General features: G+C 44.1%; 1 long non-coding RNA gene and 1 pseudogene across 2 annotated transcripts in view; one reads left to right on the forward strand and one right to left on the reverse strand.

Moving 5' to 3' along the window:
• Positions 1-12,092, reverse strand: part of LOC309542799 — a 390,515-nt gene extending 378,423 nt beyond the window's left edge. The window contains exon 1 of the long non-coding RNA XR_014224446.1: positions 11,884-12,092. This is a non-coding gene — a long non-coding RNA (uncharacterized lncRNA). The remainder of the gene's footprint in view (positions 1-11,883) is intronic.
• LOC309542729 (splicing factor C9orf78-like) overlaps positions 1-15,349 on the forward strand; it is a 34,991-nt pseudogene extending 19,642 nt beyond the window's left edge. The window contains exons 2-6 of the transcript XR_014224572.1: positions 154-303; positions 5,162-5,242; positions 8,361-8,436; positions 10,786-10,986; positions 13,745-15,349. The product of XR_014224572.1 is annotated as a splicing factor C9orf78-like (transcript). The remainder of the gene's footprint in view (positions 1-153; positions 304-5,161; positions 5,243-8,360; positions 8,437-10,785; positions 10,987-13,744) is intronic.
• The last annotated feature ends 8,133 nt before the right edge of the window (positions 15,350-23,482 follow it).

Below are 23,482 nucleotides of genomic sequence, written 5' to 3' on the forward strand. Positions count from 1 at the left end.
GTTCCTTTCCAATCCTGAAATCTGCAGTGAAATATTTGCCAAGCGTTTTTGCTGAAGGCACTGAAGTTCTGGTATACTCTCCCTGTGGAGATTCATCAGCCTTGCTCTTTACTATCTGTTAGAAATAAATGGAGAATGCTTTTATTTCCTCAGGCTCTTCATCAGGGCCAGCCCAAGAAGTTTTGCTTCCATTGACGAAGGCCAAGATGACACCCTCTTGACTCCGTGTTTCAGAGCCAACTCGACTGGTAGCTAAACCTTATTTCAGCACTGCTGACAGAACAGCATCTTCTGGGCAGCAGGGTAGGCAGTAAAGCACACAGCTCTGTTCTCAAACAGCTCATAGCTGTTGCTCACCCTCAGGATCTCCCACCTGAGGCGACTGCCTCATTCTTTCTAATAGTAGGGCTGGCCCGGCTTTTAAAGTTTCACTCTGCTGCTGTTTTTTATTTGACTTCTAAGTGACTGGTGCTCTTACCGTATTTTTCGCTCTATAACACGCACCTGACCATAACACGCACATCGTTTTTAGAGGAGGAAAACAAGGGAAAAAATATTCTGAACGAAACAGTGGATGTATCATTTTTGTGCTTCATGCTGTGGCCACAGACATGTGATCTGATGGTGAATTTGGGCTGACCCAATGCAAAGATCCTGAGGATCCATGTGGATCCATGCTTTGTAACCACGTTTTTGCACCATTGCAGCCCCAGACAACAGTGGGTGCGTGATTTGGGGGGGGGGCAGGCTGTAGCCATGGACATGCTATGTTCTCTGGTGGTGAATTTGGGGGTGACCCAATGCAAAGATCCTGAGGATCCATGCTTTTTAACCACATTTTTGCACCGTTGCAGCCCCAGGCAACAGTGGGTGCATGATTTGGGGGGGCAGGCTGCAGCCATGGACATGCTATGTTCTCTGGTGGTGAATTTGGGGGTGACCCAATGCAAAGATCCATGTGGATCCATGCTTTTTAACCACATTTTTGCACCATTGCAGCCCCAGGCAACAGTGGGTGCATGATTTTTGGGGGGCAGGCTGTAGCCATGGACATGCTATGTGCTCTGATGGTGAATTTGGGGTGACCCAGTGCAAAAATCCTTAGGATCCATGTGGATCCATGCTTTTTAACCACATTTTAAGTGGGGAGGGAAGGAAAAACACAGAAGGGCTAAGAATGCAGGAGTGGGGTATAACGGGAGGGAGGAAAGGAAGGCAAAAGTTTCCCCCACGCACCCACCCAAGCCAGCCAGCTCTCTCTCTCTCTCTCTCTCTCTCTCTCTCTCCCACCTGCATGTTTTCAGCAGCACCGGAGCACAGAGAGGAAGGAGCGGAGCACAGAGAGGAAGGAGCGACAGTCTGCTTTTCCCCTCTGCTTGCCTGGAGGGGAGGGGCTTTCCCTGCTCTTTGTTCCGTTTGAGCAAACACAGTAACGAAACAGAGGAGGGTGGGCAGTAAGACCCTGAGGCAGAATGCAGGAAAGCAGCAACTTCCTGTCTCACGGAGCTCCCTTCTCCCTGAAGCGCGGTTTGATTTTTGCCTTATTTTTCGGCTCCAGGGACCACACATTCGCTGCATAACACGCACAGACATTTCCCCTTCCTTTTTAGGAGAAAAAATCTGCGTGTTATAGAGCGAAAAATACGGTAATTGTTTGCATTTTTTTGCAATACAAAAAATTAGGGCAGACTTCAACTATTTTCTCCCATTTGCACAAGAATTTCCATGTATGTAATGGAACCTCCCTTTCTCTGCCCCCTCCTCAAATCTGCTCCAAAGGGTCAGGGGAGCCCCTGGAACAGATTTAGGGAGTACAGACTTCCGGAGGCGGCGCGAAACGGCAATGGCGGTCCTCTTCGCGCTGTGAAGAGGGGCTCCGCGGAAAAGGGTCGTCCGCTGCGGCAGAGCGGAGACCCGTTAAGAAAAACCACGGGTAGAGTGAGCCCGTGGACGTGGGACTCGGCGGGCACCAGGAGCGACCTCGGAAACACAGAAGAGACCCCGTAAGGGGCTTCGGAACGTGAAAGGGGTAGCGGTGCTGTGGGTTCATCGCTCTTTCCGCGGAAGTGAAGCCGCGCAGCTGCTGCCGATGAGCGCTGACCTTTCTTCTTTGAATTTGGCTGCAAACAACAACTCGTGAGTAAGAAACTCAAGATTTTGAACATTAAATTGAAAAAATTTGGCTGAAAGCGGGAGATGTTAAAAGGAAGTCCGTCTTCCGGCTCTGCTTAAAGTTTTAAGCAAAGACTTCTAAAACTGAAGTGTGGAGAGGGGGTTTTTAAAAGAAGAAGGAATTTACTTTGCAAATTTGATTGCCAAACACTGGAAGACACAAGATTTACCCACGCTGGAAGAATGGCATACACAACTGATGGATTACATGGAGTTGGCGGAAATGACTGGCAGAATCCGTGATCGGGGAGAAGAGACAACAGAAGAGGAGTGGATAAAATTTAAGGACTATTTACAAAAATATTATAAGTTATATGAATGTTGAGAATTTGCTAAGCTTTGGAGAAAAATTAGCTTCAGTAAAAATGTTTGAGGGAAATTAGGGTAAAACCATGAAAGTATTAAAGTTTAGAGTAATTTTGGACCTAGTATATGATATTAAAACGATCTAATAATAGGTACTCTAAACTGAAAATATGGTTAGTGGAAGATACAAAAAAAACACATGAAACAAGGTAACAATTTGCTGTTATGTTTATTGTAAAGAATGCAGGGTTAGGAGGATGTGGGGAAGTCCGATGGGTTTTGAAAATTGGGACAGAAAAATTAGAAAATTTCTTTCTTTAATCTTCTTTTTTCTTTCTGTAAAAATGCTTTTGATGTATATCTGACTATACACTTGTACCTGGAAAAAAAGCAATTAAAAATATTATTAAAAAAAAAAACAGATTTAGGGAGTACATGAGGGGACAATGTTCTGTGGTACAAGCGTATATCCTTGTGCTGATGTGACAATAGACTTAGCACCATGATGGTAGTTCTCTTTTGTGATTAATCTACTCTGGTTGCTGTATGAACAGAATAAAAGGTAAAGGGACCCCTGACCATTAGGTCCAGTCGCAGACAACTCTGGGGTTGCAGCACTCACCTCACTTTATTGGCTGAGGGAGCCGGCGTACAGCTTCCGGGTTATGTGGCCAGCATGACTAAGCCACTTCTGGTGAACCAGAGCAGTGCACAGAAACGCCATTTACCTTTCCGCTGGAGTGGTACCTATTTATCTACTTGCACTTTGACGTGTTTTCAAACTGCTAGGCTGGGACTGCTAGGCTGGGACCGAGCAACGGGAGCTTACCCCATCGTGGGGATTCAAACCACCAACCTTATGATCAGCAAAGCCTAGGCTCTGTGCTTTAACCCACAGCGTCGCTCGTGTCCCTCCTATGAATAGAATGAGACATAAATTTTAAAATTATACTCCTTATCATCCTGATGCAAGCAGTTATTTCACAGCAGAGTTGTAGTTGTAGGTCTTTGCAGATTGATCACTCTGCAACAGAGTGGATAAATGGCTTTGTGGGCAGAACCTGCCCTTTGCCTGAGCTGTAAGTACAGTGCACAGTCTATTTTCTTGTGGGTAGGGAGGGAGGTAGAGTGCGCTGGAGACAAATGAAATTTCTTTGGCTACTTATAAATATACAAATTGAGATGCAGGCAACCATCTTAAGAGAACAAGGGCTGGTCATTGCATCCTCAGAAGCAAAACAGCATGATTGCTTGGTTTTTCCATGTCTTGGCCCATTTGTAAGCCACCAGCAGAGCATGTTGGATGTGTCTTACCCACAAGCCATGCGTGCTCATGGAAAAATGCTCCTAATGGCATCAAGCTTGTGCTTAGGGTCCTGCTTACAGGTTTTCTACTGGCATCTGGTTGGTTGCTGTGAGAATAGGATGCTGAATTATATGTGCCATTGGCCTAATCCAGCGAGCTCTTCATGCGTTCTTGCATGTTCTTCTTTTCAGATAGCTCCAGAAACGGAAAAGTAACTCTCATTGCATATTAGCAAATGAGAAAGTTACACACAAACTATGGGCCCTCAACAGCATGCAAAAGTATTCTTGCCATAATATATGCCAGAAGAACTCATGCACAACCCTATCAAACCTTTAGTTACGTAAATCCAACTAACAATAACACCCACAGTGTAACTGGCTGTGTTTAACTATATGAATTCTTTATACATCCTATAAACATACCTCTTTTCACATTATCAAATTAAGTAGAAGCAATTAAAGACCAACCTTTTGAACAGGAAATACAAATAGATAATAATAACAATAATATAATAATAATATCTTGATTCTCATTGCCCCCTTCGGGGACAACGAAATTACTTGACTGCTCCATAAAAACACTAATTAAACAATACAGTATAATACAGCAAGGGAGATTAGATGACTTTCAAAGTCCGGGCTTCCCATTCAGGGCCGAGATCGCTCTGGAGAAGAAGCTGTTCTTAAGACGGCTCGTTCTTGTCTTCATCGTCCTGTATCTCCGTCCCGACGGCAAGAGCTCGAAGAGACAGTGACCAGGATGCGATGGGTCTTTTACTATGTCCAATGCCTTCCTATGGCACCTTGTGGCATAAATCTGCTCTAAGGTGGAGAGTGGGCAGCCAACAATGCTCTCTGCTGCATAGATCAGTTCTTATATACGTAATGTCCAAATAGAAGCTTTTTTTGTGTTCCACGTATGTCTTTATGAATACAAGTGACAGACGCGACAACCTTAAGAAGCAGCGCTTGCAGAAAATGAACTTGTTCTTTGTAATGTTCCACATATGCCTTTGCAAAGAATAGTTGTTGTATGCAGTTGCTGTTTGCAGGTATCAGACGAAAGAACTTAAGACAAGGATTCCCGGAATAATACCTTATATCTTGAAAGGTGGTCTGGTGTTGCTTGTGCTTTTTCTTCCTTTCAAAATCCTAAAATGCGTTATTATCTAAAGCAAATAAGAACAAAATATGTACAGCTTTGATGTAAGTAATATTTGAAATATGCTTGTTTGCACAGTACTTCAAGTACTACAAAAAAAGTGTGTTCATGCTAAGATTCTGTGCATAAAGTCATAAGATTTGGCTCAATATTTAAACAAAAATTAGCACAGATACTCTAAGAATATAAGAAAAGTTTCTTAGATCAGGCCAGTAGCCCATCACGTCCAGCATCCTTCTCAACAGCAACAGCCCTCTTCCCTCCAGGGTTTCCAGCACCGCCTCTGACAGCAGTGTTTAGTAGCTAGAGATAGTCTTATCCTTCATGAATTTGCCACTTTAAAACCCTCTTTTTGTGGGGATGATTAGGGAGGCAGGAGAGGATATACAGTGGTACCTCAGGTTAAGTACTTAATTCGTTCTGGAGGTTCGTTCTTAACCTGAAACTGTTCTTAACCTGAAGCACCACTTTAGCTAATGGGGCCTTCTGCTGCCGCTGGAGCACGATTTCTGTTCTTATCCTGAAACAAAGTTCTTAACCCGAGGTAATATTTCTAGGTTATTGGAGTTTGTAAACTGAAGTGTATGTAACCTGAAGCGTATGTAACCTGAGGTACCACTGTATTATTTAATGATATCCTTCCTAACTTGTGCTAGCAAGTTCCATATTCTAGCAGTTCCAAATATCCCCCTTTTTAAATTATGCAGCGAGCAGCTTGTTGCTGACTCATCTGAGTCTTACTATTAAAGATTCCTTCCTGGTAAAATCATTTCTAATCCCTCTTAAAAACACAAGAATCTTATTAACATTAATATAAAAGTATTAACATTAATATAAAAGTAGTTTGGGACGCAGGTGGCGCTGTGGGTAAAACCTCAGTGCCTAGGACTTGCTGATCGTAAGGTCGGCGGTTCAAATCCCCGCGGCGGGGTGAGCTCCCGTCTTTCGGTCCCAGCTCCTGCCCACCTAGCAGTTCGAAGGCACCCCTAAGTGCAAGTAGATAAATAGGTACCGCTTTCTAGTGGGAAGGTAAACGGCGTTTCTGTGTGCGGCGCTGGTGCTGGTTCGCCAGCTGCAGCTTTGTCATGCTGGCCACGTGACCCGGAAGTGTCTTCAGACGGCGCCGGCTCCCAGCCTCTTAAGCGAGATGAGCCCGCAACCCTAGAGTCAGACACGACTGGCCCGTACAGGCAGGGGTACCTTTACCCTGACAGATTCATTCAGGTTCACAGACATACAGTATACCTGAAGGCAGGCTTAGGTTACATAGCAAATAGTAAAGGTAAAGGGACCCCTGACCATTAGGTCCAGTCGTGGCCGACTCTGGGGTTGTGGCGTTCATCTCGCTTTACTGGCTGAGGGAGCCGGCAAACAGCTTCCGGGTCATGTGGCCAGCATGACTAAACTGCTTCCGATGAACCAGAGCAGTGCATGGAAACGCCGTTTACTTTCCCGCCAGAGCGGTACCTATTTATCTACTTGCACTTTGACGTGCTTTTGAACTGCTAGGTTGGCAGGAGCAGGGACTGAGCAAAAGGAGCTCACCCCGTTGCAGGGATTCGAACTGTCAACCTTCTGATTGGCAAGTCCTAGGCTCTGTGGTTTAACCCACAGCGCCACCCGCGTCCCCAACTAGTACTATTCCACAACAACTACTATTATTCCATAAAGAAGTTAGTCCCAAGTGACTGTGACTAAGCAGTCACTTCTCCAAACACACAGCAACATACAAAATGGAGAAGACACACTAATCAGAACATGGAGTCCATTTGCTCCTCCATGCTAGTACAAGAGACCACCCCCTCTTCAAGTCACATGTAGTGGAAGTCTGTCCTAGCTTAGGAGGAAACAGGAAGTCTCCTCCTGAGTGGAACAAAACATCCCCTAACATGTCCACAGCAGGAATGTTGTACTTGACTGCAGTTTTGCATCCCGCACTTTTAACTACAGCAACATGGGTTTAAGGGGCTACATGGACAAAGAAAATAATAATAATAATCTGTTTTAAAGAAGTTCCGGAAGTTCTATCCCTGTGTCATTTATTAGTCTTGTTTTTCATGTACTTTTGCCATGGGAAGCAACAAACGTTCCAGCGGATGTAATGCTTTGCCCATAACTCTTTGCTATGCAATTGTGTTAAGAGCTAGAGGGGAAAAGATGTTTCCTCTTGTTTCTGGACCAGCCACATGATGTCATCCTGGACAATTCTCTTTTCAAATACAGGCTCCTTTTTGATAGGCTGAGAACAACCTGAGCTCAGTGCTTCTACCAAAGTTGAGTAATGGAGTGTGTTCAGCTATAGTGCTTTGTCTTGCACTTTCCCCCCTCTTAATTTATAGATCTAGTTACTGCAAAGTGCAAGAAATGTTAAATCCATATTGGATCTACCTATTTTCAGTCCTCTTGGGCTGTACAATAAAACATCCGCTGCCAGCTGACGTATGAATAGGGAGGGCGCGTCTGTGCCTTTGATTTATGCCTCCCCAAATGGCGAAAGTGTCCAGGAATTTTGTTGTTACAGGATACAGTTCCCAAGAGATGCTTTAAAGGAACACAGAGAAGTATTTGGGGGACAGGAAGTTTAATTTGTCTTTCCTATTATTGTTTATGAATGATGAAATTCATAAACAATAAAGAATGTTGTTGCACTTTAACCTCCATTCAATCTTAACCAAAAAAATTACACTAACAGGTTTTTGTGTGTGTTTTTACTACTCCAGTGAGATTTCTAATGTCTATTTGGGGAGATTTAAGGCCCTAGGAATGTTTTTGTGTCTGTAGTGTCAGATGAAGTGTGCTTGACAAAACCAGAACATACAGAGCCAGAAAACATTTATTTGGAGGTGGTAGAATCAGTGGCGTAGCGTGGGGGGTGCAGGGGGGGCAAATCCACGGGTTAGGGGGCGCAAATTACTTGCCTTGCCCCGGGTGCGGACAACCCACACTACGCCACTGGGTAGAATCATTCTGTGCAGTAAATACTCACGGATCTTGAATAAATAGAATTGTAGAATCGTACAATTGGAAGGGATCCTGAGGGTAATCTAGTCCAATCCCCTAGAATGCAGGAATCTCAGCTAAAGCATCCCTGACAGATGGCCACCCAACCTCTGCTTAAAAATCTCCAAGGAAGGGGAGACCACCACCTCCCGAGAGAGTCCCTTTCACTGTCTTGATGAAGAGCTACCCAACATTGCTGATAACAGAAGGTCCAATGGTGAAATGCGCCACTAATACAATTCTATAATGAGAGCCCTGTAATGTAATGAACAAACTCTGAAGGATGGGATCTTGTCCCTTTTCAAAATTATTATTATAAACCCTGTGGATTATTTTTCTCCCCTGCTGCAGACGCCGTGGAGAGGAAAGAGAACTTTAAGGATTCCTCATTTATCTTGTTTTTCTGTTTAAGTTTCGAGTTCTTGCAGAGTTCAGGTGTAATCACAGCCTTCTGTTGCAACAGGAACCACCATCTGCTGAGGCATTCTGTAAGCAATCTAACATCTCCCTAGAGATAGTTTAGCATTCAATTCACAAAGAAGGATGGCAGGGACACGTAAACAAAAGGAGACAACTGAAACAGTGAAGAATGGGCTGTGCTCTAAAGATTCAATATGTTCCTTTATAGCGGAAAAAGCCTGTAATGCCATAAAAGCCTGGCAGAGAGTTCTGATGTATTAATTGTTTCCCCCCCCCTGCCTCCTCCCTTCTGTGGCTCCATTAGAGAGTTGAAAGCAACAACCTGGGGTTCTCTTCAGCACTCAAACGCTGGAGTTGATAGAAATCCGGGGCATGTCCCTGCTTCTTGCCCGTGTGTGACCTTCTGAGGTATGGCAAGGAAAACAATTAAGGTTTTTCATCACAAGTGTTTCCAGAAAGAAACTAGTTGAGGAAGTCTGAGGAAACTCAACCACAAAGCCTTTTTTAAAACAAAGCACATGGCCTTTGCTTTTGCTTTTGTTTTAACTAGGCTATCTATTAACCTTCTGGTACTTCCAAGTAGAATGATAAAAGTGTGGATTTAAAAACCACAGACGTTCAAATAGGTGAGTTGGAGATTTATTTATATTTAAAATATTTTTATTAGCAGTTTCAACATAACAAATTATCAAACCATATAATCACTTGCATTAATTCCCCTCTTCCATCCCCCCCCACGGACTTCCCTCACCTCCTCCCTCTGATTTCTCAGCACATATTACTCTCTGCATGTTATAAAATTGTACATATCCTTACATTATCTATCTAACATGTTACCAACCAATAAATTTGTGTATGTTTATTCAAAACCTGCCAAGGAGTCCAGTTCATTTTGTTGTCTTTTTAGATAATTTGCAAAAAGCTCCCATTCTTCCTTAAAGTCACAGTTGTCCTTGTCTCGCAATTTATATGTCAATTTAGCCAACTTTGCATAACTCATCAGTTTTTCTTGCCACTGTTCTTTCGTTGGGATTTCCTCATTCTTCCATCCTTGTGCTATCAAGACTCTTGCCGCTGTTGGGTGAATTGGAGATTCCAATATCTATTCATAATTTTGTATATGAACTGTTCTGGTAGGATCAGTCCTTCCAGTAGGCAGTGTGAGTTGGACACCTCAGGCAGCTGTCAGGAAAGTGCAGCAATTTATTATTATTATTATTATTATTATTATTATTATTATTATTATTATTATTATACTTCTTTTGTGCCCCAGGTACCAAAATAACTTTGCATTCCTAGGCTGAAATGGGGTGTGGTGACCATTTGCTTTTCCATCCTAGGAAGAAGAAAAAAAAGTCATTGAATGGTCCTGGAAATGATCGTATTATTCTGGTTTAATGCAGAATGTAAAGATGTGATTTGGCATAGGTAGCCCAAAAAACAGGGGCTCGGGTGATAGTACACTGTTTCTGAGCATCACTATTATAAAGAAGGGGGATACCGTGCTTTAGTTATATTATAGACAGTTGGAAATAAGTTGGCCTGTGGCTTGGCTTACTTACATTGGCCATTTGGGCAGGTGCTACATTTCTTCTGCTGCATTTCTTCACACTCATCTGCCTCCTGATTGTCTAAGGTTAAATGACCCCAAATCCTATGTGGAACCTGCCCCCACCCCAAATCCTTAAACTAATGCCTTTCTGTTACGGAAAAGGACCAATGCAGCAGCGAGCTGCAGCTGGCTGGAAAACTAAACAGGATGTGATTGTTGGGGACTGTACCGTGGGAACAAAGGGGCAGTCTATTCACTCTGCTGAGCACCGGATGTTAGCTCAGAGTGTCATTTGACCTGTACAGGAAGTACAGGAGGTGGAGTTTCTCTCTCTGCTGTTGGTGTCTGGGGAGAGCAGACGTGTTTCTCTGTACTGCTGGAAAGACAAAAATAAAGCTATGTAAATACATTTCTGTCTGTCTCTTTCCCCTCCCTGGGGGAGGCAGGGAGGAGAGAAGAGTGGTGTGTTCTTCTCACGTTTGAGGAGGATCGCCGATAGTGACCTAGCCTGTATCCTGCTGGGTGATGCAGACGGGGAGGTCAACAAGGAGCTCAAGCCGAGTGCCTGGAGAGTGGCCAGTTTCCTCTGATAAGGCTTGAAGAATCCTACACTTTCATGGGCTTGGATCTAGAGTTCCCATGAGTGGAGTTAGCTCATAAGACAGGCATAGGCAAATTTGGCCCTCCAGATGTTTTGGGACTACAATTCCCATCATCCCTAGCTAAGAGGACCAGTGGTCAGGGATGATGGGAATTGTAGTCTCAAACCATCTGGAGGGCCGAGTTTGCCTATGCCTGTCATAGGACATCCCAGCTGGAGGAAGTGGGAGGAAATGGCACTTGCTGATTTTACTTTCTGTTGCAGCTCCTGTGTTGGTAAACCACCTAGAAGAGTGCAGGAAGTGGGGTTGAAATCTGCAGGAAGATGGTGGAAAAGTTGGATCCACTTTTTTCCTCCAGCAGGAGCCTCTACTGGACTGCAGTCCCATCATCAAAGACCATCTTTGGATCTAGCCCATGGTGTTTGTGCTTGATGTTTGTGCTGGATGATCATCATGTCTTTGCAGTAAGATTTGTTTTGCAAGTCACTTTGAGGTTTTTTTAAACAGCATAAATATAAACAGTAATATGTATTAACAATTGTAATTTGCAGTATGCAAGCAGGAATGCACAAAAGTTTTCTGGTACAATAAACCTACTGGTTTCATCTACTCATAATGTGTAGTACCTGGTGCCTAGTTGGGATGAGTAAGTCGTTGCCAGGGTTAGGGTTCAGATCTATTTGCCTAAAGCATGGGTAGGCAACCTAAGGCCTGGGGGCCAGATCCGGCCCACGGACGGGCCAGGAATCAGCGTGTTTTTACACGAGTAGAATGTATGCTTTTATTTAAAATGCCTCTCTGGATTATTTGTGGGCATAGGAATTTGTTGATTTCCTCCCCTCCAAAATATAGTCCGGCCCCCAACAAGGTCTGAGGGACAGTGGACCGGCCCCCTGCTGAAAAAGTTTACTGATCCCTGGCCTAGAGACTGTGCTGATGCTGTGAGAAATGGGATTGTCAGGGAACTCAGCAACGTTTTGTTCCGGGGAAAGCAAGTTTTTCCTCCTGCAAATAAGACCTGGTGTGATCTGGAATGCTCTGTTGATGCTCTGAGAGATGTATCCCAGGCACCTATAGCTGAATGCTCTCCTGCCAACCCCACTCAAGGGGAAAGGGGGAGAAAAGGGAACACTTGTATCACTCCCTCAAAACACTATACAGTGGTACCTCTGGTTACGAACGCTTCTGGTTACAAATGCTTCAGGTTACGAGCTCCGCTAACCCGGAAGTAGCTGCTCCTGGTTGTGAACTTTGCCCCAGGATTTGAATGGAAATCGCGTGCCAGAGGTGCGCGTGCAGTGAGAGGCCCCATTAGCGAAAGTACGCCTCAGGATAAGAACAGTTTCAGCCTAAGAACGGACCTCCGGAATGAATTAAGTTCGTAACCAGAGGTACCCCTGTAAAGGGGTTGCCACTGCCAAGGCTCTGCCTTCCCAGCTGGAATGCCCAACCATTTTGGGAAATTCTCTCTCGTATCCACCCACTCTTACAGTCGTCTTTCCTCCATTTTTAATAAAACAATAAACAGGATAGGACATTTATTGAGGACAGTTTTCTACCTGCGTAAAGACTTTAAATTGAGTAATTTTGGACACTTATCTTTTTTATGCATTGGGAAAGTAGTTGTGAAAAATGCATAAAGAAAATGTTACTGTGGAGAATTGGAAATTGCACAATATTTCCTCAGTGAATTTTAAGATGACACTTAACAGAGCATTGTCAAACCCTTTGGGAAAATTCCTGGCACTATCTTGTCAGCCCGAAACATTAAGTGGTCCTTCATTTCTTCTTCTAATGACAGAAAAATGTTTTGTGTAGATTTATTGGAGAAGAGGCAGACTGATACCTTGTATAACTGGTTGATGCTGATAGCTTTGACAGTGTGCTATGACTGAAAGCAAATGGCAGAAATTTCTCTTAGAGGTGAACTCAAAAGCACAGCTTTCTTTGGTCACAAGAGGCCATAAGTCACAGAATGCAGAAGGGCTTGCTTCAAAATAAAGGCCCCACAATTTTAATTCTGCTGTGAAAACCAGATGACCAGGGAAGATTCAGACATCACGGAAGGACACCATGGCTTCTTTCAATCTCATAGTGTGGCGGCAACATCTCTACCCCCCCATTTTCCCCCTGATATCACCGTACTCTGAGATGACCATTAATTTCAGCACACAGCAGCCATATTTGCATGTGACTGGTTGCATTTAGCAATCACCGGCGGCAGCACTGACACTTGGACAGAGTGAGGCAGCCACATCAGAAAATAGATGCTGGTGTGTATGGGGGGGATGATGACATTGCCCTTCCATTTATCCGGAGCCCCTTAGCTGTTCCCCACTGGTGGAGGGTAGAGCTCTGTGTGCTACACAGCCGTCTCTACCCACTAGACTAGCCTGCTGACCCCCAGTGCTGTTGGGGAAGCCCATTGCCACTATTGAAATAAACCTTACCTTCCAGTCCAGCTGGCTTCTGGGGGACACACAAGGGGTTCCGTATATCGGTTAGCAAAATGTTTTCGGACAGCCCTCATCATGACCACCATGCGGTGAAGAAACTGAAAATACAGGGGCTCCTCTCTCAGTTCCTTAGTAAGAATCCCATTTCACATCCCATTTGGTTTTACCTGGACGAAGTCAACAGGAGTTGACACTTCGCATGGATATGCATGTACTTTGACTGACCATGGCAAAGCACAGCCTAGCTCAACCCATATTTTTGGTCTCATTGTGTCACAGTCTGGGCAAACATTGAACCACCACAATACTTGCTAACATGCACAAAACTGCCAGAAAAGGGTTGTGATGTTATTCCAGCAACTGGCCCTAGCATGCTTGTTCTTTCTATACTAAAGCACAGCCTTTCCTAGCCGCCGCCACCTCAACCTGGACCAAGACTAGGGCATTGAAGAAAGGATGTGTTTATCCTTAACTCCTGCCATGGTCCCATTGTGCCTCAGGCCCTCTGGCTGGATTTGCCCTGGGAGAGAAGCTGCCACTGGCTGCTATTTAATCAAGAAAAAGCATGCATGCATGTATCAGTCATGTGCTTAATATCACCTATAGTTTGCTATAAGTTAACAATGTTAATTGGGCCAATTTCAGATTGAATCTTAAATTTCTAAATCTTCCCATTTGGGCAATCACCAGAAAATTGGGGAATGGCAAACAATATATTATTAGTGGACTAGTGGTGGTAATCTTTTGTTGCTCTTTTGTCTAACAGGGGAAGGAATTTTATTCTGCTTCTATTGTTCCTCCCGCAAGCGATGGGGAAAAAAGGGTCCGCTGCCAACGCAGTCTGGGACATGCCTGCGGTAAAGGCTTTACGTTGGAGGAAGGTGGACTCTGAGGATGATGATGAGGAGGAGGATGCGCAGGTCACCGAGGAGGTCTGGCTAAAACGAGAGGAAGCAAAAGAAGTGCAGAGTCTAAGGAGGAGGCCAAATGGAGTGAGTGCTGCTGCTCTGCTCATGGGGGAGAAACTACAAGAAGAAACGACTTTGGTGGATGATCCCTTTAAAATAAAGACCAGTGGAAAGGTGGACATGAAGAAACTGAAAGAACGGGGCAAGGCCAGGATCAGTGAAGAAGAGGACCTCAACTTCGGGACTTCTTTTGCTGCAGAGACCAACAGGAGGGATGAAGATGCTGATATGATTAAGTACATTGAAACCGAGCTGAAGAGAAGGAAGGGAATTGTGGAAAACGAGGAACAGAAAGTGAAGCAGAAGAACCCAGAGGACTGTCTGTATGAGCTGCCTGAGAACATTCGGGTCTCTTCAGCTAAGAAGACTGAGGAGATGCTGAGCGGCATCACAGAGGTGGACCTCGGAATTGAAGCTACGATCAAAAACTTCATTTCTACCGAGGAGGCCAACGCGCGATTGCTGGCTGAGCAGGAGAACAAAAAGAAAGACAGGAGAACCTCCTTTGTCCCAATGAACATGGCCGTCAGCTACGTCCAGCACAACAGATTTTATCACGAACAGCTGAATGCACGAGTACGGAGAAACAAAGAAGAGCCCAAAGCCTCAGGGTGGGAGACACTGAGAAACCAGAACCTGAGAGGTTCCCACCAAATTGCAAATGCCCCCCAGATGAGAAGGCAACCGACGACGATCACTATGAGAAGTTCAAGAAGATGAACCAGCGGTACTGAGGCTGACTTTTCCAGAAGGCAAAAATTCGTCTTCAGACATTAAGGGCAAATGCACAGGGGACTTTGAGAAGGTGGCGGTTCACTTAGAATCATCCCTGCAACTGGGAACTTTTTTTGTAAACAGCTTTGATGTTTTTGCACTCAAGTAGTGTGTACGTTTTAAGAAATGAAACCAACTCTTGATAAAAGGTGGGCGGTATAAATAATCTAATTCAAGATGATTGAGGTTGTAGGCCACCATTGTGGCTGTAGTGGGTAAGGGTATTGTACTACAGGGCTGCGTAAACTGTGGCCCTCCAACTTCCATCATTCCCAGCCAGCATGGCCAGTGCTAAAGGAGGATAGGATTTGTAGTCCAGCAGCCTCTGGAGTGCCACAGTTTCCTCGCCCTGGTCCTGCCAGTTTGCCAATGTTCCACCTAGTGTAAATGCCTAATTGAATAATCCCCTCCAGTTGTCCTATCTCCACAGCTGGAGGCAGTAACATTTCTGGGTACCAGTTGCTGGCAACCGCAGGAAGTGAGAGGGCTGTAGTCAGCTTGTGGGTTTCCCAAAGGCATCTGGGTGGCCCCTGAGAACAGGATGCTGGACTAGATGGGCTATTGACCCAATCCACCAGGCATTTCTTACGTACTTAGTTTAATCCTAGTGAATATTCATAGACTACTATGATGGAGCAAGCAACAACTTGGGCTTTCTTCAGTTCAGCTAACAAAGTTTTAAATTGCATTTATGAAAATGCCCAGTGATTCTGTATGATCCACAAGATAAAAATAGCATCTACCAGGAAGGGTTTGCATCACTTTCTTCATTCGTCCTTGGAGATTTCTTTGGTCTGATGCTTAACTTCCAGCGCAGCTTAAAATGGAGAGATATTTCCATTGGCTATGACGTTGGAAAATTGAATTGTGCTGTTGTTGCCTTTAACATCTTAACTGTGAGTCCACTAGGAAGCCAACATGCTCACATAGCTGATTTTGACCCAATCTCTGAAATATCAAAGTGGGAGGTGCAGTTCAGATTCTTCATCCCTTGATCACTGCTGTCAAACGGTGCAGATTTATTCCCACAATGCATGGGGGTGACATTAATTTTATGATGTTTATGTACTCTCGCCATAAGGTTAAAGCAGTTCCTACTATTAAGCTAGATGAAATTGCATTACCGTAATGAAATGCACTTTACTGATAAAGAAGAATGTCACTTTCACAAGTGGAAGCTCTGTTAGCAAATTTTTACGAGAGAATTCCCAAAATCATATCTTAATTGCTTGGACAGCTGTGTAGTTTACATAACGAGCAAACAATGCCAAGGTTTTTTATTTCCTTTGTCAGCTGTACTGGATGTTAGTATGCATGGTGGACCTTTTTTAGGCCTTTTATTACTTGATTGCAAATCATTCTTCATTGCTGCCCAAATTTATAGAAGGACATTGCTCCCTGAGGTGCTGTATCCTTTCAGGTCTGTAACTGAACGTGACTGATGGCTCTAGTGTAACAGTTGCTTATTACGACGCTCACTGAGCTATGATTGCTCCAATACTTTATGTTGGCAGATGTGTTTCCCTTGGAACAGCATCTCTGAGACAGAGGTCATTGATCAAACCCCCCTCTGGCTGTTCCATTATGTGCAAATTATTGCTAAAAGCAGAGAGACCAAGTCAGTGTGTGTGTGTGTGTGCGTGTGCGCGCGCGCGCACGCCTGGGCGCATGCGGTGCAGTCATTGCAGAGCAGAAGGAGGGGGAAACCTAGGATAATGAAGCAAAAGAAGAGAGAGGGAAAGCGCAGGAGAGAGCGAGAGAAGAAAAAGATTCCAAGTCTGCAATTTACAGTCAATTCATGCAGCGGGAGCAATTTTACTTCCATCCCTTAGAAGGAATGGCATATGAGAAAGAGGCTAGACTGTTTCAGCAGCCTGACCAATTAGGGGAGGGATGGCGGTACCGCCTTCCAACTGTTGTTTCCATCTCTGCAGAGGTGGGATTAGCCAGACAGGGCCGAGCAGGAATGATTGGCTCACACCCTAAATTAGTCACAATAAGAGATTTTGTTTTTGATTCTTCCACACTATCACATTGGCTGGGCTCAAGAACTGGCTTCATTCGCCTTAGGCTGAATTATAACTGGCAGGTTCAATATGGGTTGGAGACACATTAGGGACATTGGGGACTGCACCCCGAGGCATCAGAAAGGATGACCTAAAACAACTTTTCATGGTTTACTCTGCCAACTGGCCTGCTTCAGGTTCTGATGGCAATGTCAAGGCCTCCTGTCTGCACCTTTCAGATGTGGAGCCAGGGAAGAGCAAATACCAGTTCATCTCTGAGCGGATGCTGGGTGGGGTCTTTTGCACAAGGCAAGAAGCACGATGCACAATCCGTCATCTTGGTAGCAAGCATGCTAGCACCGAGTTCAGGGAGGATGGCCTGTTATGGGTCAGACGTGTGAATTAAGAATGCTGAGGCTCACTGCTCAACCTATTAACTGTGTCATATCAGCATTCCAGGGTGTATGGAAAATATCAAGGTTGCTTCTCTGTTCTTGTTTGGGTATAACATGTAGGAAATAATATCCAAATAAACAGTTTCATACATATGAATCTTTCTGGCTTGGTGCCTCCTTAGGTAGCAAGCATTTTCCATAGTAACCATTCCATCAACAGGAGACCCCAAATACATGTCAACATCAGAACTGTATAGAAGTCATTATGTAAGTCTCAAGGTGTCAGGGACTAGATGGACACTGAGGAGCAGTGACTGGATACTGATGAGTAACACCAGGAGAAAGAGGGTTGGAGACTGCATAGGCTCCAACATTTCTCTGGTGAAAATAGGGACATCCTATTCAACAACAACAATTAAAAACAATTTTATTATTTATACCCTGTCTCTCTGACTAGGCTGCCCCAGCCACTCAGGATGGCTTCCAACATACATAAAAACAATAAAACATTAAACATTCAAAAACTTCCCTATACAGGGCTGCCTTCAGATGTCTTCTAAAGATTGCATAGTTACTTTCTCCTTAGCTCAGGGCCCAAAAAGCTCCATGCCCTCCAACATTTCTTTGATGAAAATAGGGGTGTGCAAAGGAAAAGTGGGACATTCCAGGATCAACTCAGAAACTGGGATGGCTTCTATAAATCCAGAACTGTCCCTGGAAAATCAGGACACTTTGGAGGGGCTGAGACTGACTTGGAAGAAGAGATTGGTGATCTGGGAGAGCCAGGAGACAAGAGTCAGAGGCAGGAGAAGCCGCAGGATTGGTGAGTGAAGAGCAGGTGCAGGAGATGGTAGAAAGGTCAGATTGTAGAGTCAAGGGCTTCCATGCCTCCTCCTCCTCCTGCCCCCACCTCTCCTGGACCACTGTCTCCCAGGACCAGGGAAGGAATGAAGAGGGAGGAGCAGGCATAATCTTCACCTGCTTGTGCACAGCTCAGGTGGGGAGATACATAAGCTAAGGGGCCTGTTCGGGTGCACACCTAGGAGTAGCTGAGAGACATAGGATTGATGGACATGCCTTTTCCTAACTTGTAAGTGTACTTTTGACAATAAATAGTTAATTCCTCACTCTAGACAATGCCATGGCACAAGGTGACAGCATACCCTCTAACATTTTTCCGATGAAAATAGGGATGTCCCATTCCATAATGATAATTTTACTACTTATACCCCACACGTCTTACTGGGTTGCCCCATCCACTCTGGGCAGCTTCCACCATATTTAAAAACATAAAGGTAAAGGTACCCCTGCCCGTATGGGCCAGTCGTGTCCGATTCTAGGGTTGCATGCTCATCTCACTTAAAAGGCCGGGAGCCAGCGCTGTCCAAAGACACTTCCGGGTCACGTGGCCAGCGTGACGAAGCTGCAGCTGGCGAGTCAGCACCAGCGCCGCACACGGAAACACTGTTTACCTTCCCGCTATAAAGTGGTACCTATTTATCTACTTGCACTTAGGGGTGCTTTTGAACTGCTAGGTGGGCAGGAGCTGGGACCGAACGACGGGTCGGATTCGAACCGCCGACCTTACGATCAGCAAGTCCCATATAAAAACATAATAACACATTAAACATTATTTTTTTAAAAAAATTCCCCATACAGAATTGCCTTCAGATGGCTCAGGGGTCAGATGACTCCATACCCTCCAACATTTCTCCAATGAAAATAGGGACATTCTAAAGAAAAGTGGGACATTCCAGGATCAAATCACAAACCAGGACACTTGGAGGGTCTGTGACAGTGTATGAAAGACCACTTCTGGGATCAAGATATGAAACTTTCTAAGCCAATATAGTAGCTGAAAATAACTTCTAGCCACTGATGACTAGAATCAGATCAAACCTAGATCAGGAGTCAGGAACATTTTCCAGCTTAAGGTCTATATTTCCTCCTGAGCAATTAATTTTTTTTGGGGGGGGGGGGGCTGCATGCCAGTAGTGGGTGGGGCCAGAGGCTTAAAGCAGGTGGAGTTAAAGATGGACCTTTAACCTTCATACAGTCAGCTACATTCCAGCCATGCAAAAGTCAGAGGTTTCTACACATACCTTTCTGTGCAGGCAAGCAAGGGGCATTCACACTGTTCCATAACACATATCAGCCAGGGGAAAAAACATTTGAAGAGGGTGTGGTGCAGGACCATTGACAAGTGCGGCTTGGGAAAAGAGGATGTGGCCCTGAAGGGAGCTAAAAATTCAGACCGAGAGACCTGAAGGACCTGGGCTCCCCAATGCCTGATCTAGATGAACCCAACTTTGATAAGTTGCATGGGAGGAAAGACCACACTGATTAAGCATTTCTCACAGCTACCATTATCTAAAAGTTGTCATAATTCATCTTTAATCTGCTTGACATTTCCAGTTCCAAGATCCATAAAACTGGAAGATCTGGGATGAAAGGAACTGTGAGAGAGAGAGAGGAGAGGGGAGAGAGATTATTATCAGTGTATAGGTACTTTAATTGTCTGTGCATTTCTGCTCAGTGAAAAGGAAACTGACAAAATGGATCCCTGTGAGATTCCATATGGCCCATTCCAAGAAGATAAAGTACCAATAGATCTCGATTCAAGGAATAAACGTAGTTAGAGGTAAAATGTTTGCCAGAGTCTAAGTTGCATTATTGCAGGTTCAACAACGTTGAAGGTCTGCATGCTGGCCTAGCGCTGAACTCATCACTGTCTTAATTATAATAGGCCCTGCCCTGATGGTTGATTGCCAGGAATCATGAAGTTTTCAAAATATTGTTACCAAAAAAACATTCTTCATTGAGTATTGGGTGAACTACAATTCTTCTGTTTTAAAAAGAACATTTAAGTCCACTTTCTGGAAAGGCTTTGAAATAATATGTTTGCCAGGGCTGAAATAGCATTTTCCCCAGGTCACTAAATTGCAAGTGCTGTTAAACCTTCCTAGATTAGGAAACAAATATATCCATCATCTCTCCAGGTCACTAAGAGTCTCTGGAAGTCTCTTTGGGATGTTGGGGGGAAAGTGTTAGGGACCTTTTAACTTTAGTCCAGTCATGTGCTTTATAAAAATTCTTGCTGAGCTGTTCCGTTTCTGGGTTGCCTTCCCCTAAAGTACTAGTTTTCTAAAGTGCCAGCGGAAACGATTCAATCTAAAGTGATAACTTTTCTAAGTGTCTCTGGTTGAATATAGTATGTAAATATGTGCAGCCAAAAGGATCTGTGAGGCAAAATATATTCTGTGAATGTAAAAATAATTCATCCTGATGAGCTCATGCTTTGGAATTGATTACCAGGCTGCTCAATAGTCAAGATACTAGTTTTAAGAGGGCCTCTCACTTGCGATAATGAGAGGAAACCATTTTAATTAGCCTGCCTTAACTATGCAATCAAGCACAGATGACCTTGTATACAGAGACTAAAAAGTCTTTTTCTCCTTCTCAGCATTTCTCTGCTGATTAGATAGTTTTCTAATATCAAAACTGCAAGCTCTATACTGTAGGGACTTAGATGGTCTGATCCAGACCCCGAGGGCCAAGCTAGACCCAACAACAAAGATGAGTGAATGCTTCTCCATCACTTTGAAGTTTTGTGCATTTAGCAGCTGCGGGGTGGGGCGAGAATCCAAATCAGAATATGTGTGTGTGTGTGTGTGTGTGTGCGCGCGTGTGTGTGTGTGTGTGTGTGTAGGGAGTTTATCTCTTTACCCATGCACTATTTTGAAGCTGTTGTTTGTCCTGGTCGGAAAAGCAAATATGCACACATATGAAAGTACGTATTTTCTTTTATTTCAAAGAGTTTTTACCCCACTTTTTCAAAGAAAAAGGCTCCCCAAACAGTTGGCTTTTGACCAATAAGTAGAAGATAGCCCTTGACCTCAAGCTTATGATCTAAACCAGGCATAGGCAAACTCGGCCCTCCAGATGTTGTTGGACTACAACTCCCATCATCCCTAGCTAACAGGACCAGTGGTCTGGGATGATGGGAGTTGTAGTCCCAAAACATCTGGAGGGCCAAGTTTGCCTATGCCTGATCTAAACACATGAAACAAAGTGGAAGGGGAATAAGAGGAAAGGGAGGGGGGGCAAAGTTAGGCACTTATTTGGGAATCGTGGAGGGTTTCCTTATTTTTTTCCTGTTTTAAATAGATACAAGGTTTGCTCCTTCTTCAAGTGTGTTGGCCACTTCTGTTCTATGCAATGCCCGAAGGCTGTTACATCATGGTCACAACAACTGTGCCAATAACTGAGGCAATGTTGCTATTGTCCCAGTGTCCCTGAGAACACTGCTGGTAAGTTTACTCAGGAGTCCTTGTTGAAAAACCTTATCAAAAATTCCTCTAAGTCCAAGAACACAGTGTCTACTGAACCACCCCAGCTACATGCTTGTTGACACCCTCTAAGAACTCTAAAACAGCTAGTTGGGTAGGATTTATCTTTTGCTTAAGCCACCTTGATTATTCTTTGCTGTGCTTGATAATTTTACCTTTAATCAGGCGTTCCACAAATTTACGCAGAATATGCACATTAAAAACCACTCTATTAATTCAATTGATATGCTACCCTTACTCCTGAAGGAGCCCAAGATGGCAAACACATCCATAATAACACAATTTGAAAAATACATTCCAATAATAATTAAAAACATTCTCTCAGGGTTGCCAGGATTGGTGCAACAGAAATGTTTCCAAATTCCTCCTGAAAGTCAATAAAGAGGGAGACAGACACACGCCACCAGGAGGGCAGTCCATAAATGGGGAACTGCCACTGAAAAAGTCCTGTCATGAGATCCCAGTCAACTGTGGCTCCAGTAGTCGCTCCACCAACAAGGGTTCATGTCTGATGGATCAGGGTTGGCTGATACTGGACCTAGCGCTGACATTGTGATATCTATTCCGAGCACAAGAAAGGAAGTCTGAAAGCTGATCTAATACAATGAGGAGGGGGAGGAATTCCCAATAAATATTAAATTATTTAAATATATGTTGTCTGGGGGAAATTAAACCACACCACCAACACTTACAGCTGTGTGTATGAGAAATAGACACCTTCTTTTCATTAAAATCGTGATGGGAAAGGCTTAATTTGGAAGGTGGAAGAGGAATGAAAGCTGCAGAAGGACATTAGAATCAGCTGTGTATGCTCTAAGAAAAGTGCCTTTTCAGTGGGAATGAGAGATGTTTTGAGTGGTCTGCAGGTCAGAGATGCTGCTGCAAGGATACCAGGGTCGCCTTAGAAGCAATTAGAATTGATCCTTTTGAGGAAAAGTGAGTAGACTAAGAGGCTGACTTTATTCCCTTTCCAAGTATGCATTGTAGCAATCCAATTAGATGGGCGGAAAAGAAATTGGGCAGGGTAGCAAACACACCGCAGGGCCAAGGAACAGAAGGGGGGCTGCACAGATTGCATACATTGAAAGCTCATTCTCTGTGCCTGCCCCCCCCCCCACCTGGAATTGGCGTTTAAGCTTGCTGGGAGTTGTAGCTTTCTGAGCGGTAAGCACAATTTCCAGGATTTGGAGGGGTGTGTGTGAATATGTGTTTTAAATATATTGTGTGTAAGCAGCCTCTGTCTCAATCAAAAAGTTTCAACTTCAACATGGGGCTACCTGGGTTAAATTATGAATGAATTTATAAGTTTACATTATGAGTGAGGGGAGGGGAAGAGAGGGCGATGGAAGCAGTCAGGGCTTCATCCAGTCAGACTGTTTCCTCTGCCCACAAGGCCAATGGAAACCGTGTACCTTGTGAGAAAGAAGAAGAGAAACAACTTAAATTTATTTGGTTTAGAATTTTTAAAAACTACAACCCACATTGGATGCCTTGGCAGAACAATTTTCAGTTAAAATGCATTTGATCACAACAACCTGAAATATTAAACTCTTGACTACAACAGCAACAACAGGCACCACACACACAAACAAACAAACACACACGGACCCCACGCAGAAATAAGACAACAGTATGGAGGAGGCACACTGAATTAAAATGTAGCTTTAACTCTGAACATAGATCAGGATCTACTGGCAGATCTATGGGTGATCTTCCAATTGGGAGTCAGAAATCCTTGCTGTGATCTACTGGAAGATCACACATAGATCTGCCAGTAGATCAGCAAGGATTTCTGACTCCCAATTGTTTTATAATAGCAACAACAAAATGAACCCCTTCTCCCTCAATTTGATTGCTGAAATGTAGAAAGCTTGGGGAGCCACAATAGGTGGAATAGTATAGAAAGACGGTGAGCTCAGTTCTAGTACATACAGGAAAGCCCTGTGGTCAGCAGCTGCTCAGATACATGTTATTTAGTTCTAAATAATAATAATAATAATAATAATAATAAT

This window comes from Podarcis vaucheri, assembly GCF_965113315.1.
Source record: "Podarcis vaucheri genome assembly, chromosome: 11".
Classification (NCBI taxonomy): domain Eukaryota; kingdom Metazoa; phylum Chordata; class Lepidosauria; order Squamata; family Lacertidae; genus Podarcis; species Podarcis vaucheri.